Source organism: Talpa occidentalis, unplaced genomic scaffold, assembly GCF_014898055.3.
Source record: "Talpa occidentalis isolate TD23 unplaced genomic scaffold, MPIMG_talOcc4v2.1 talOcc4.7, whole genome shotgun sequence".
Taxonomy (NCBI): domain Eukaryota; kingdom Metazoa; phylum Chordata; class Mammalia; order Eulipotyphla; family Talpidae; genus Talpa; species Talpa occidentalis.
Window position 1 is genome coordinate 119105967 of NW_023605083.1, and position 11846 is coordinate 119117812.

At 48.1% G+C, this 11846-nt stretch overlaps 1 long non-coding RNA gene across 1 annotated transcript; it reads right to left on the reverse strand.

Annotated features, from left to right (window-relative positions):
• Window positions 1-1492: 1492 nt before the first annotated feature.
• LOC119230999 (uncharacterized) lies at window positions 1493-9295 on the reverse strand. The gene is made up of 4 exons (XR_005121844.2): window positions 9121-9295; window positions 8491-8642; window positions 7720-7789; window positions 1493-1548 (listed from the first exon to the last, which is right to left on the reverse strand). It is a non-coding gene; the product is annotated as an uncharacterized LOC119230999 (long non-coding RNA).
• Window positions 9296-11846: the final 2551 nt, after the last annotated feature.

Here is an 11846-nt window from a genome sequence, read left to right on the forward strand (position 1 = left end):
TAAAAAGAATCTACATGTAAATATCAACAAATGCAAGTCAGAGTCTCCCTCTCAGCCCCTCTCCTGGCAGTAGGAAAAGACAAAGATTATAGCAAATGGATTGCAAAGATTCAGGGATCATTTCCTTCCCAATGTCAGGTTTGGGTCTTCATGCAGGAGGAAGGGCAAGGAAGCGATGTGGCTCCAGCGCTGTGTGCCTCCTGGCTTAGAAGTGCAGGCAAGCAAGGCCTCCCTGGTGGCACAAGAGGTTAAGACGCAACCTATGAAGCTAACTGCAGCCACTGCAAGCACGAGTTCGATCCCTGGCCAGGGAGAAACCCACATGCCACAGCAGACCTCTCCTGACTTGCCTGCTTCTCCCCTCAGCAGTGGATTTCAGTGGCTCCGCTGTTCTGCTCCCCACTCTGTCTCTGGTGAATCCTCTCACCTGCCCCCCCAGCACCTCTGGCCTGTACCTCAGCTCTTGTATGCGTAAAAATAATAAAATAAAACTTTAAAAAAAAAAAGAAGTACAGGCAAGCAGCCTGGGACAATAGCAGCATCACCCTCACATCTGGCCAGGGCAGGCCCATCTGGCCTCTGACTGCACCCCTCTCTGGAAGGAAGAAACCATTGGTGTATGCCCCTCTTCTCTTCTGTGTCACCGTCCAGGTCCCAGGATCCAGAAGCTCTTTGGCAGGCTGAGAAGGGGGTAATGGGGTAAGACAGAGCTTAGTCAAGCAGGCTGGGGGGCAGGGAGAGAAGGCCAGGCGGGGGTGGGAGGTAAGCTCTCCGAGAAGTCTGAGAAGTCCAATTTGAACATGACCCCTCAAGTCATTATGAAAAGTGTTTTCCATTATGGAAACATATATTTTCAACATGGGTAGAAACTATTTTACTGATCATCTGAGTAGCTTGATTTACAACATAGACAGTTGAACATGTGGTAAATGGGCCTGTATCAGGGTTCGAGCTGTTTCTGGAAAGTTCCAACAAGCCTTAGCTCTCCTTTCCACCAAGATTCCCAGGGAGCAAGGAGTCAGTCACCTGGGTTAGAATGAAATCTGTGCCACTACTTTGGGGAGAAAACCCTTAGGTTTCCAGAACCTTCTTTGGTTGACCTTATTTTTGCTCCAAAGCAGAAAAGGGAAATATACGGGGAGTTTGAGCATACACTCAGGTAAAGAAGGTGCATGTGAATTTGCCCTACAAGAGAGGAAGGGAGAGGGGAGAGATAGACGGAGGGTCTGGGAGGGGGAGGGGAGAGGGAAGGGAGTGAAAGTAGGGGTTGGAGGGGGCTGCTCAGCACAAAGCACTTTGGCTTTTCAGTCATTCCCACTTTCCAAACCAGCTGCTACTTACTCAATTAAGTACTCAGAACCTCAGTTTCAATATCTTCAAAAATACCATCGATACTGGGCTTCTTCGAGTCACTGGCTGTGAGGGCGGGAGGAGGTGGAATCTGGCCTGTGACTGGGAGCAGTTCCTCAGCTGCCTCCGTTCCCTTCTCCTCTCATTGACTGCATCACCCCACCGTTCTGGCATTTTGTAGTATTCTAGCTGAGAAATCTAAAAATAAATTTGAATAAGGTGGGTTTGGAGCTGAGGTCCCTGGCCGGCACTTCTGCGTAAATAGCAGAAGTGAAAAAAAAAAAACAGTTCATTTCTAGTATTTAAAACCCAAATTAACCAACCTCCACCATGTGGGCAACGTATCGTGGAGGGGTGAGGGTGGCAAGGGGATGACTGGGTGTTTTTCTTTGCTGTTTTTGTTTTTGTTCTGTGATGAGTGTGGGGGACTCTCCAGGGTGGGGTGTGTATGTATGAAAGCTGGGCAGATGGAAAATTTCATTCTGTCCCTGACATTATAGGACAGATTGGGGAGTGTTGTCAGAGGGTGAGAAAGGGACCCCACACTCAAAAGTTCCTTGACTGTCAGGCCCTTCCTGCCCCCTGCCCCGGGGTCAAGTTCCTTAATTCGTTTTCGGTGAGTCTGAAGAAAGGCCATCTTTGGGGCCTTGTCTTATTCCTGAAATGCTGGTACATCAGGGGCGTGTTTAAAGGTGTGTGCGTGTGTGTGTGTGTGAGACAGAGACTCATGGAAAGAGAAGGCAAGAGGCTGGCTGATGTAACCACGGACCCAGGTTGATGGGAGTCACACGTTGTTCTTGTCATTTTTATTTATTTTTTATTTTTTAAAAAGATTTATTTATTTATTTATACAAGAACCGGGGTACAGGCTGGACGCGTGTCAGTGTGAGAGGATTCACCAACGACAGAGCAGGGAACAGAACAGGCAGACTGACACAATACACTGCTGAGGGGAGCAGCGGGTGTGACAGGAGAGGTCTGCCGCGCCATGTGGGACCCTCACCGGCTGGCCGGGAATGAACCAGCACTGTAGAGGCTGGGGACAGCTTCACAGCATGGTGCTCAACTGCCTGTGCCACCAGGGGAGGCCCTGTTCTTGTCATTTTTAACAAAATGCTTTCTCATCTCTCAATTCTAATTGTTCACTATTCCTGTAATCCACACAGGCTCAGTGACATGAAGTGAACCCCCCAGGCTCCGAAGTAGAAGAGCCAGGACTTGCACTGGCTGTTCTGTCCTCATGTGGTGCTGTCACCAGCCCCTCTAAAAACGCTGCACAGGTTGTGTTAGGCGGAAAGGATGTCCTGAGCTAATCCCATACAGGCTTTGTGGACCCCACCCCCACTCCAGACTAAAGCCATCAGGACATTGGGAAAGACAAATCCCGTCACCACCAAAGGGAAGGTGGCTGGGACCTGAGGGTGGAGTTGGGCAGCCAGGTTGGATATAAAAACCAAACACGTGGGCCTTGGGATGACTTGCTGTGGCTCGCCTCCTGGCTACACAGCTCCTGGCTCACGGCCAGCTCTGAGTGCCATTTTGGGATTCCTGATCGGTGGATCGGGTAGGACTCATTTAAAACTTTGTCTCCCACTTTTCTCCCTGAGCTGTACATTTCCTCATTTCCCCTTCCCTTGTAAATGAACCTTTATTAACCTTTCACGTGTGCCTGCAGTAGAGCATTGATAAGTCCTTTTAAGCGCGCGGGTGAGGACCCACAGTCAGGCACCCCGTTTTGTATCGGGGTTGCTCTACAACAGTTGGGGCTCAGGACCCCAACTTTGGCCCTGTGACTTTGTCTGTGGCGAGTAACTTTTTTTTTTTTTTTAAAGCTTTTTATTTATTTATTTATACAAGCACTGGGTACAGTCAGAAGTGCGGGAGGGTGAGAGAATTCACCAGAGTCAGAGGGGAGAGCAGAGCAGGCAGACAGACGAAGTACACTGCTGAGGAGAGCACCGAGTGGCAGGAGAGGTCTGTGCGCCATGTGGGACTCTCGCCCGGTGGCCGGGGATCGAACCAGCGCTGCAGAGGCTGCGGGCAGCTTCACAGCCCAGTGCTCAACCGCTGCGCCACTGGGGAGGCCCCGCAAGTAACTTTTTTAATGGACATGGTGACATATCAATGTTTTCTATTTTTTTTAAAGGAGTGAATAATCCAAATAAAAAAATACCATACGAAGCTTGAGATTTGCCCTAATCTAGAAGTCTCTGAAGGTGACTTTAGGGAAATCTCCTGTTCCCACAACTAAGAACAAGAGGGATGGGATTTAAGCAGCAGTTGAGATAGTTGGAAGGCTCCAAGAGGGAGCTTCCTGACTATAGGGAGTAAATTTAGGAGCCAGCAGATTGTGGAAGTCACACTTTTCCAGATCAAATGTCCCCGCCGCTCACTGTTCTTCCCAGTGCTTGTACTGCCTTCTCCAGCCAGTGTAAATGCCTGGTGCCTAGACTGCCCAGCATTGCCAGGAAGCATCATGGTCCTCCCTCCCCTGGGACACTGGCACCTCCTGTAGCATCTGAGCTGTCCTCCCTGACTTAAAGCTGAGCCCTTGACTCCCTGCCTCCCCCGAGTTCTCAAGGGGCAGGGCAGCACCCCCTCATCTTTATCACCTGTTCCTGAGGTGCCCCTGGACTAGTCAGTTCACTAAAGTGGGGCTGAATTTCAGAATCGGTAGTAACCTGTTGGCAGCATTTTTTTTAAACCTTATTAAATTTGGAAAGCTCAAACCCTAACATACATAAAAATAGATGTTCTCAGGGCCTCGCTGGTGGTGCTGGGGTTAAGTCTCAAGCAGCCAGTGCAGGATGAATTCAATCCCCAGCCAGGGAGGTGACCCGTATGGCACAGCAGACCTCTCCTGTCTCACCCACTGCTCCCCTCAGCAGTGGATTTCAGTTGTCTGCCTGTTCTGTTCCCCACTTGGTCTCTGGTGAACCCTATCACCCCCCCTGCACTTCTGACCTATACCCCGGTTCTTGTATGCATACATAAATATAATAAATCTTTAAAAAAATAGATGTTTTCAGCCTCTGTTGGTAGGAAGGTAAACGGGTTCAAATTTTCTGGACTGTAACTTGAATTACTTAGAATTTTGTGTGTTGACCTAATTCTTCTCTTTTTCCACTCGCCCAAGGGGGGAAGGAATGGATTTTCATAAAGATATTGCTATCTTTCATAGCAATTTTTTTAAAAAAAGGCAATAGCAAAGCTGTGGCCAAGATCAATATGGCTTTGGATAAATAAATTGTTGTTTATATGGTAGGATGCTGTCTCGTTACTATTGATGAGAAACAAGCAAAGGGACAAAAGCCAGTTACATGGGAAGAGGCATGGGATCAGCCTGATTTTGGAGAAAACATCACTACACGTGAGGAGACATGGCTGGGAGCATTTACACCCTTGATTTGGGTGGTGGGATTTTAAGAGATTTAAACTTTCTTCTTTTTTTGTTTCTCTGAATTTTCTACCCTGAAGGGATGACTGTTTTGACATTTTTCAGTACCTAGTGTTCACTCTCTAAGTAAACACCTTGGTGCTCAAATTATGAAAACTGCAGAAATCAAATCACCCCGAATGTAGGAAGTCAGAGTTGGAGGAGGAGGAGGAATCCTTTGGTCACCTGGTTGACTTCAAAGCTCTCTGCTCATCTACACTTTTAAGCCAATCAATCAGCACCAGTGCTCCTGTCACCCCAGGTAAGCCGAAGGGGCAGCCACGTTTGGGAACCACTGTGGAGAGGCACACCAGTCAAGCATAGCTGTTTGCATTAAATAAAAAGAAGCACCAAAAAAAAAAAAAAAAGAAAAAGAAAAAGAAAAAGAAAATTTACTTCCTTAGTCACACTAGCCACATGTGAAGCCTCGGTAGCCACAAGTGGTTCGTGGCTACTGTCCTGGACAACACCGCTCTGGATGCGGCGCTGTTTTCGGGGGAGGACATCAGAAAGTTTCCTGCAAGGTGCATGGCTCGGGGAGGAGAAGGCCCGTCCCGGCCTGCTCCAGTGCAGAACAGCCTGCAGAGCCTCGCTCCTTGAGTGCCTAGAAAGTCCCTTTTGCTTTTCTGTGCCTGCCACTCCTCTTCCTCATGCACAGGCACACTTTATGTCCCGTGTTTATTTTGCAGGGCTCGACAGTCCCCATCCCTGCACATCTGCTAGCCTGGCCAGACCAACTGTTTACTTGGTATCCTAGTGCTCAGGGGCAAGCCGAACGGGGCCAGTATTTTCCACAGCTGCTGAAAAAGGTAAGTAAGCCAAGGCAGAATAACAAAAAGCCACTTCAAAAACACACCAGAACAAGTCAGAAAGCAGACACAACCAGAGCTGGAGACATACGCCAAACCCCCAACCTGACAAGAGAGCAAAAACAAGTCACGGGAGCTTCTAGCCCGATAGTTTCGAGAACATCGCGGTTGCTGACTTGAGAGTGGGCCTGTCCCAGCCATTCTGAGAGGAGCTGGGAGTCGGGGCCATGGGGGCTCAGAAACCTCACCTGAGTTCTGAGAACTGTGTGACTGGGGTGGTGGGACTGTCCCTGAGCGCGCCATATCTCTGGGAAGACAGAGGTGTGTGGGAATGGCAGGGTCAGGCTGGGTGGCTGAGGGTGTGGGGGCTGTTCCAGTCCTGAGATTGGCCACCATGTCAGGGGGTGAGGCCCATGGGGAATTCAGAGGACAAGGCTAACCGTTTCCAAGATGCTCCTCCTGCAGGACCCAAGCATAAAGATCCTAAACCAGAAGGAGCAGCCTGGTGCAGCCCTCTCCTCCTCCCATTACCCAGCACTGCTGCAGAACAGAAGCATAGTGAAGAGAGCCCTGCAGCTGGGGAGTGGGGCCTCTGTCCCTTACTTACTGTGTGACCCTGGGCAGATCAGCTTACCCCTCTGAGCCTTAGTTCCTTGTCCTGTAGATGATAGAGTTTGTCTAGACGCATAGCTCTCAACCCAGGCTGCATATCGTAATAAACCAGTGACTGACAAAAACAAATAAGATTCTGATTGTCCTGGGAAACAGCCTGGGCATCAGGATTTTTAAAAGCTCCTTAGATGATTCTAATGTGTAGCCAATACTGAGAACCACAGATCAACTCGTAGCTTCTTAGTTTTCCCATACATAGGAATCAACTGGGATTGTGTTAAAGTTCAGATTTAATGCTGTAGGCCTGAGAATCTGTATTTCAAGCATACTCTGGGTGATGCCCAGGGACCACACCTTGAGCTGTAGCTAGTCTGTTTTCAGAGCCCACTTTAACCAGCAAGCTGAATTCCAAGCTGCAGTAATTCCATCCGGTAGCTGGCAGTACTTGCATATTTCTGCCAATAGACACCATTGTTTCTAAGTTCTTTTTCTTCCTTCTTTCCCAGGAATCATTTAATTCCCACTTGCTGTTTGAATTCTAACTAGATGTTGTGGATATGACTCAAATAGGGATCTTCTTTTCAAGGGCAGAAAATGAAACAGAAATTCAGAGTGATGCAATTTCAAGATGGGGCAGTGGTTACTTTTAGTGGGAGGTTCGGGAAAGACTCCTTGTAGCTGGCAATAATATTTAACAAGGATGAGCATCTTACCTCTTTTAGGCACAGTTCAAGTGCTTTACACAAGTGGTCTCATTTAATCCTCACAACTATCCCATGCTAAGTATTGATAATGTCCCCCAGTTCACACACAAGGATGCTGAAGTTTGCTCCTTCCAAGCAAGAGTGGTGCTGAGACTTGAACTCAGGTCTCTATGTTGACTACTTGTCCACATAAAGCATGAGCAGTATTTGAGCTGTATGCTTCATCAGACCCCACCAGTCCCAACCAGACCCAATCAGTCCCAACCAGACCCAACCAGACTCAACCAGACCCAACTAGTCCCAACCAGACCAACCCAAGACACCAGACCCAGCTAAAACCAGACTAAAACCAGCTAAAACCAGACCCAGCTTCTTGGCATACAGTTATTGGGGTCATTGAGGGGTGAGATGGGATGTGTTTGAATTTAGTCTACTTAACCCATTTCTGCATTCATCTTCTATATTTCCCCAACCAGAAAAGAGCCAACCCTAGCTCTTGGGCCAGGCCTCAGGGCCCTTGCACAGAGCTTGGTTCACATCTTTTCCACTTGGCTGCCTGTCTCAGCATATGTCCTTGCTGCCTGCATCTTTCTTCATTTGTACCATGTTCTTTTCTCCAGGGGAGCAGGCAGTGTGTCCAGTTTTGTGACCATTTTCTCTTTTCTTAAGCAAGTCCCTTATTAGGAGTCTAGAGTGTAACCTCCCCAAATAGGACTGCATAGACAATCACCTGAGCCACTAAAGGTGCTGTGCATTCTAAACACTCAGATTCTTATCCAAAATGGTAGTCAATGCTCCAAGCCCTTACTTTTTACAACTTGACTCAGCTCCCCTTGTCACACTTCCTGTTATCACGGTTATGGAGTTGAGGTGGACACCTGGGGTGAGAAAGAAGGATTGGAAACTTCCTTATTTCTTCACTACATCTTGAGTTCCTGGAGACAGAGATTTTGTCTTTGCATTTTTGTATCTCTCGTATAGAACATGGTGCTGGGCAGAGAGATGGTATAATGTTTGTCACACAAGTGAATGAAGGTGACTTGGGTACATTTCTACGGCAGGGAGTGCAGGGCAGCAATGACAGTGGGTCCTGCTTGGCCCCCCAGGTGGGAGAGTCACCTCGCACAGGCTTCATTGTGTGAAGGCCCCGGAACCCTGTGGGTACACTTACTGGGAAATCTCTGTCTTTTATCACATCTTCTTGGCTTCTGCAGCAGCGCAGGAAGGTGAGGTTTTCTTACAAAACCTAAGACCCTTGATTTGCTGGGTAAATTGAGAACGTCAACTTTGAGAACCATCAGCGGAGGTCCTGTGTTATTTATACAATCCAGGGATTGTGGAATGAGGGGACCCATGGGTGATGGGGAAGAGACCCTTCTCTTCTTTACCTTCCAGAGAAGGGATATACTTCTCTGCAGTGGATATACTTAAAACTGTGTTTGGCTATTTAACCCGGAAAATTGGAATGAGAGAAGTTAAGGGTTTGATCCATATGGAAGAATTTTCCTCTGTGAATAGTTTTCTCCTGTCATTAAAAAAGGAAAGAAGAAAATAGAAAGAAAAGAAATCAACTACATACCAAGGCCAAGGTGGCTTTGTACTGGTCCATAGGGCAATAGTCCCATTTATTCCACTGGTGTTAAGTCAAGTATCAAGACTTTTCTCTTGCGTTTTCAGTCTTATGAGAAATAAGCCAGTGAGAGATGGTCCCTGTTCCCAAGGGAGAGAGTCCTGCGAGAGGGGCAGAAGTAGGAGCGGCCTCCTATGACCCTCTGGATCTAGATGGGAGCCACTATTGACTGCACATTATGACCCAACCCTCTTCCTCCAGTTTTCCCTTGGGGCCTTTGAGGTTAATCCGCTTTCACCCTTTCTGAAAGCATCATCCATTCCGGGGCGGGGGTGGGGGTGGGGGCAGTGCTATGACCTCATGGGTCTTTTACCCTGGGGCCGGGATTAGCATGATGTGAGCTGGGGACTGGTGCTATTTCTATCCTTTTTCAATGAACAGGCTGCTTTTCTTTCTTCTCATTGCCAGAGCTGGACTTTTTGGTCATGTGGACTCATGAGGTGGGCCTGGGAGAATGGATGAATTAAGTTTTTGCTTAATAAACCTCTCTGAGTGTCCATTGGTTCCCATGATTTAAATCTATGTGTTGCTGACTTTAAAACCTATTTATTTGCTTTGACTTCCTATCATTAAACTCACATTTCATGGAAATTGGATGTAAATGATTGAAAAGAGCTTTCGGAAGTCATTCTGAAATACATATGCAGTGACTGCATGTCCAGGAGCAGAAGCTGAGGCCAGCAGACGACTGTGCTTTGCCTAAAGTCTCACAGACAATTCGCGACAGAACCAGGAACAGGCTGCCCCCTCCAGAGCCCTGCAAAGAACCAGAATACCCAGCAGTGGAATCAATTCCTATTTTCAGGGGCCACTGTTACTGTGCAGAATCTGCTTTCTCCGGGAGTTGGGGCTGCTTCTTGTTCTCTGCATGCCTGCGCCTCCCAGCGCAGCGGCTGGCACATACTTGGGGCTCAGGGCTGGGCTGGGGGTGGGGAACTGAATTGGGTGGTTAAATCTGTCTTGTGCGACTCAGCTGTAAACAGCAGTAAATGAGGTAGGTGGGCCCCACCCCATCCTCTCCACTCAGCTATGTCAGAAGAGGGCTCAAATCTCACCTTATTTAAGAAGCCCTTCCAGACCAACTCAGTCTCAACTTTGGAGCAGTCCCTGTCTGTCCACCTCATCTCTTACCCAGCATACACTCTTGTGTGTGGGGAGGTGGGGATGTGAAGGAGCAGTTCTGAGTGTGAACTGTGGCTGTAAAAGCTGCGAAGCTCCAGCTCTACCATTTTCTAGCTGTGCGAGCTTGGGTGACCCCTCGAAGCCTCCATTTCCTGGTCTGTGAAGCAGGTGGGACTGCCATTCCTGCCCTCATGGGGAAGGGTGCTTCGGGACCTGTACCCAAGAGTTGGCTGCAGCACCAGGCACCCCGCACACTCCAGATATTATTGCCCTAAGTTTCACAACTACATGTTTTGCTTCTCCACCTTCTCTGAGGAGGTTAACCTCACCTGTGAACAGGGAAACAGTAGGTCATCTCGATTGCTATGGCAACCAAGTCAGAACACTCATGTGGAAATGCTTTGTGAACGCACAAGGCCTGGGTGTGAAGTGTGACCGCCCTCAAGATACACAGCTGGTAAGAGGAAGTGCCCTCCTGGGCATACTCGCCTCGTGTGCCACCACGGCTGCCACCAGGTGCCACCAGGACCCCTACCGGTGCCCCAGGGAACAGTTCTTTCCTCATTGTAGAGGCCTCCAGGCAAGCCCAGCAAGTGAAAGTGGTTTATGAGACAAGGACCTTCTCCTCAGGCAGCTCCCAGAGAGGTGTGAGCCAGTGTTATTCCACACACAACAGGAAGATGGAAGCTGGAGAGTGAGAGGCGGTTTCTTGTCCGGGCTGGCATTTGAGCTGGCCACTGAAAGATGGGTGGTGTGTATGGCTTGCTAGGGCTGCTGAAGCAAAATCCTACTCACTGGCTGCTACCCAACGGAAACTTATTTCCTCACAGTTCTGGAAGCTGGGTTGGTTTCCCGTGAGTTCTTTCTCTCAGCGTTCATCCTCGGTCACCCTCAGCCTGCCCTGTCTGGGTCCTCACAGCCTCCTCTTGCAAAAAGAGACTAGTCCTGCTGGATTAGGTCATGGCGGGGTGATCTAAATCTTACTCACCTCTTTAAAGGTCCCATCTCCATAACCAAGATGAAAATGCATACATTGTACAAAAATGAAAAATGATGTAAAAAATATATAAATAAAGGTCCTGTCTTCAAATACATTCTGAGGTTCTGGGGCTTAGGATTTCAGCACATTAATTTGGAGCCAGGAGACGTGTGTGTGTAGAGATGGGTGGGTTTGCATAATTTGACCTATAACAAGTAGGATGTTTTCTGACTTGTTTTCAATTATGGAAGTGCTCACAAAATGTTTCAAAATGTTGATAGGCGTGAAAAAGAAAATAAAATCACCAGGAGAGGACCACAGCTGTCCAGATCTGGCTTGACAAAACGAATATATAACTTGAGTCTTCCTAGCTCTGGCTGTTTTGCAACCTGCTCTTTTCATTTGATGAATATGTCATGAACTGCTCAGCCACAGCATCACTTCTGTATAGTGGTCCGGGACAAGGACGTATCCAATGTACTGAGTCAGTGGAGGGGGAATTCTGATGAGCCATGATCCGGGAGAGAGGTAGCCTTATGGGAGGGAGTGAAGTGAGTTCTAAGAGCCCAGTAGTCAGCTACATTTTAGGAAAGTGGAAATGGCCAAGAGAGTTCTCAGAATCAGGTAGATTACATTTATGAAAATGTGTCTGTGTATATATATATTTTTGCTGGGGTAGACAGTGGATGTCTGAGTGCTGCTGTTTCTGAGAAATCCTGAAGGATCCCCAGAATAAACCAGACATACGATTTGTGTCTGACTAATTAGAATCACAGTTAGACCCCACCGGGCTACTGAAATTCAATATTTGACTCCACAGGGAGAGACTGAACTTGATGAGCAGTTAATAGTTTTAATTGGGAGGTGGCTTTTTTCCCCCAGAGTGACTTCTAGTCATTAGTGATGATTGCTTTTCCCATCCTCACCCCTCTCTTTCCTTCCCACTGCCTATCCCTGGTGAGGAGAAATCTTTGGCAAAGCAAAGCTCAGTGACAAGGACTTAGTGATAAAGATTTATTTGTTTCTCACTGAAGTCTCTGAAGGACCCCAAAAGGGTAATTCAAGTTGCATCTGAAGGGGTTCTGGGGGGAGAGCAGGGGAAGGTGCATTGGGCCAAGCCCAAGGAGGTGCCCTGGGTGTGTCCCAGTGACCCAACTGGCAAATCAACAGGGGAAAAAATAGGAAAGAAATGCTTAGCCCTGCT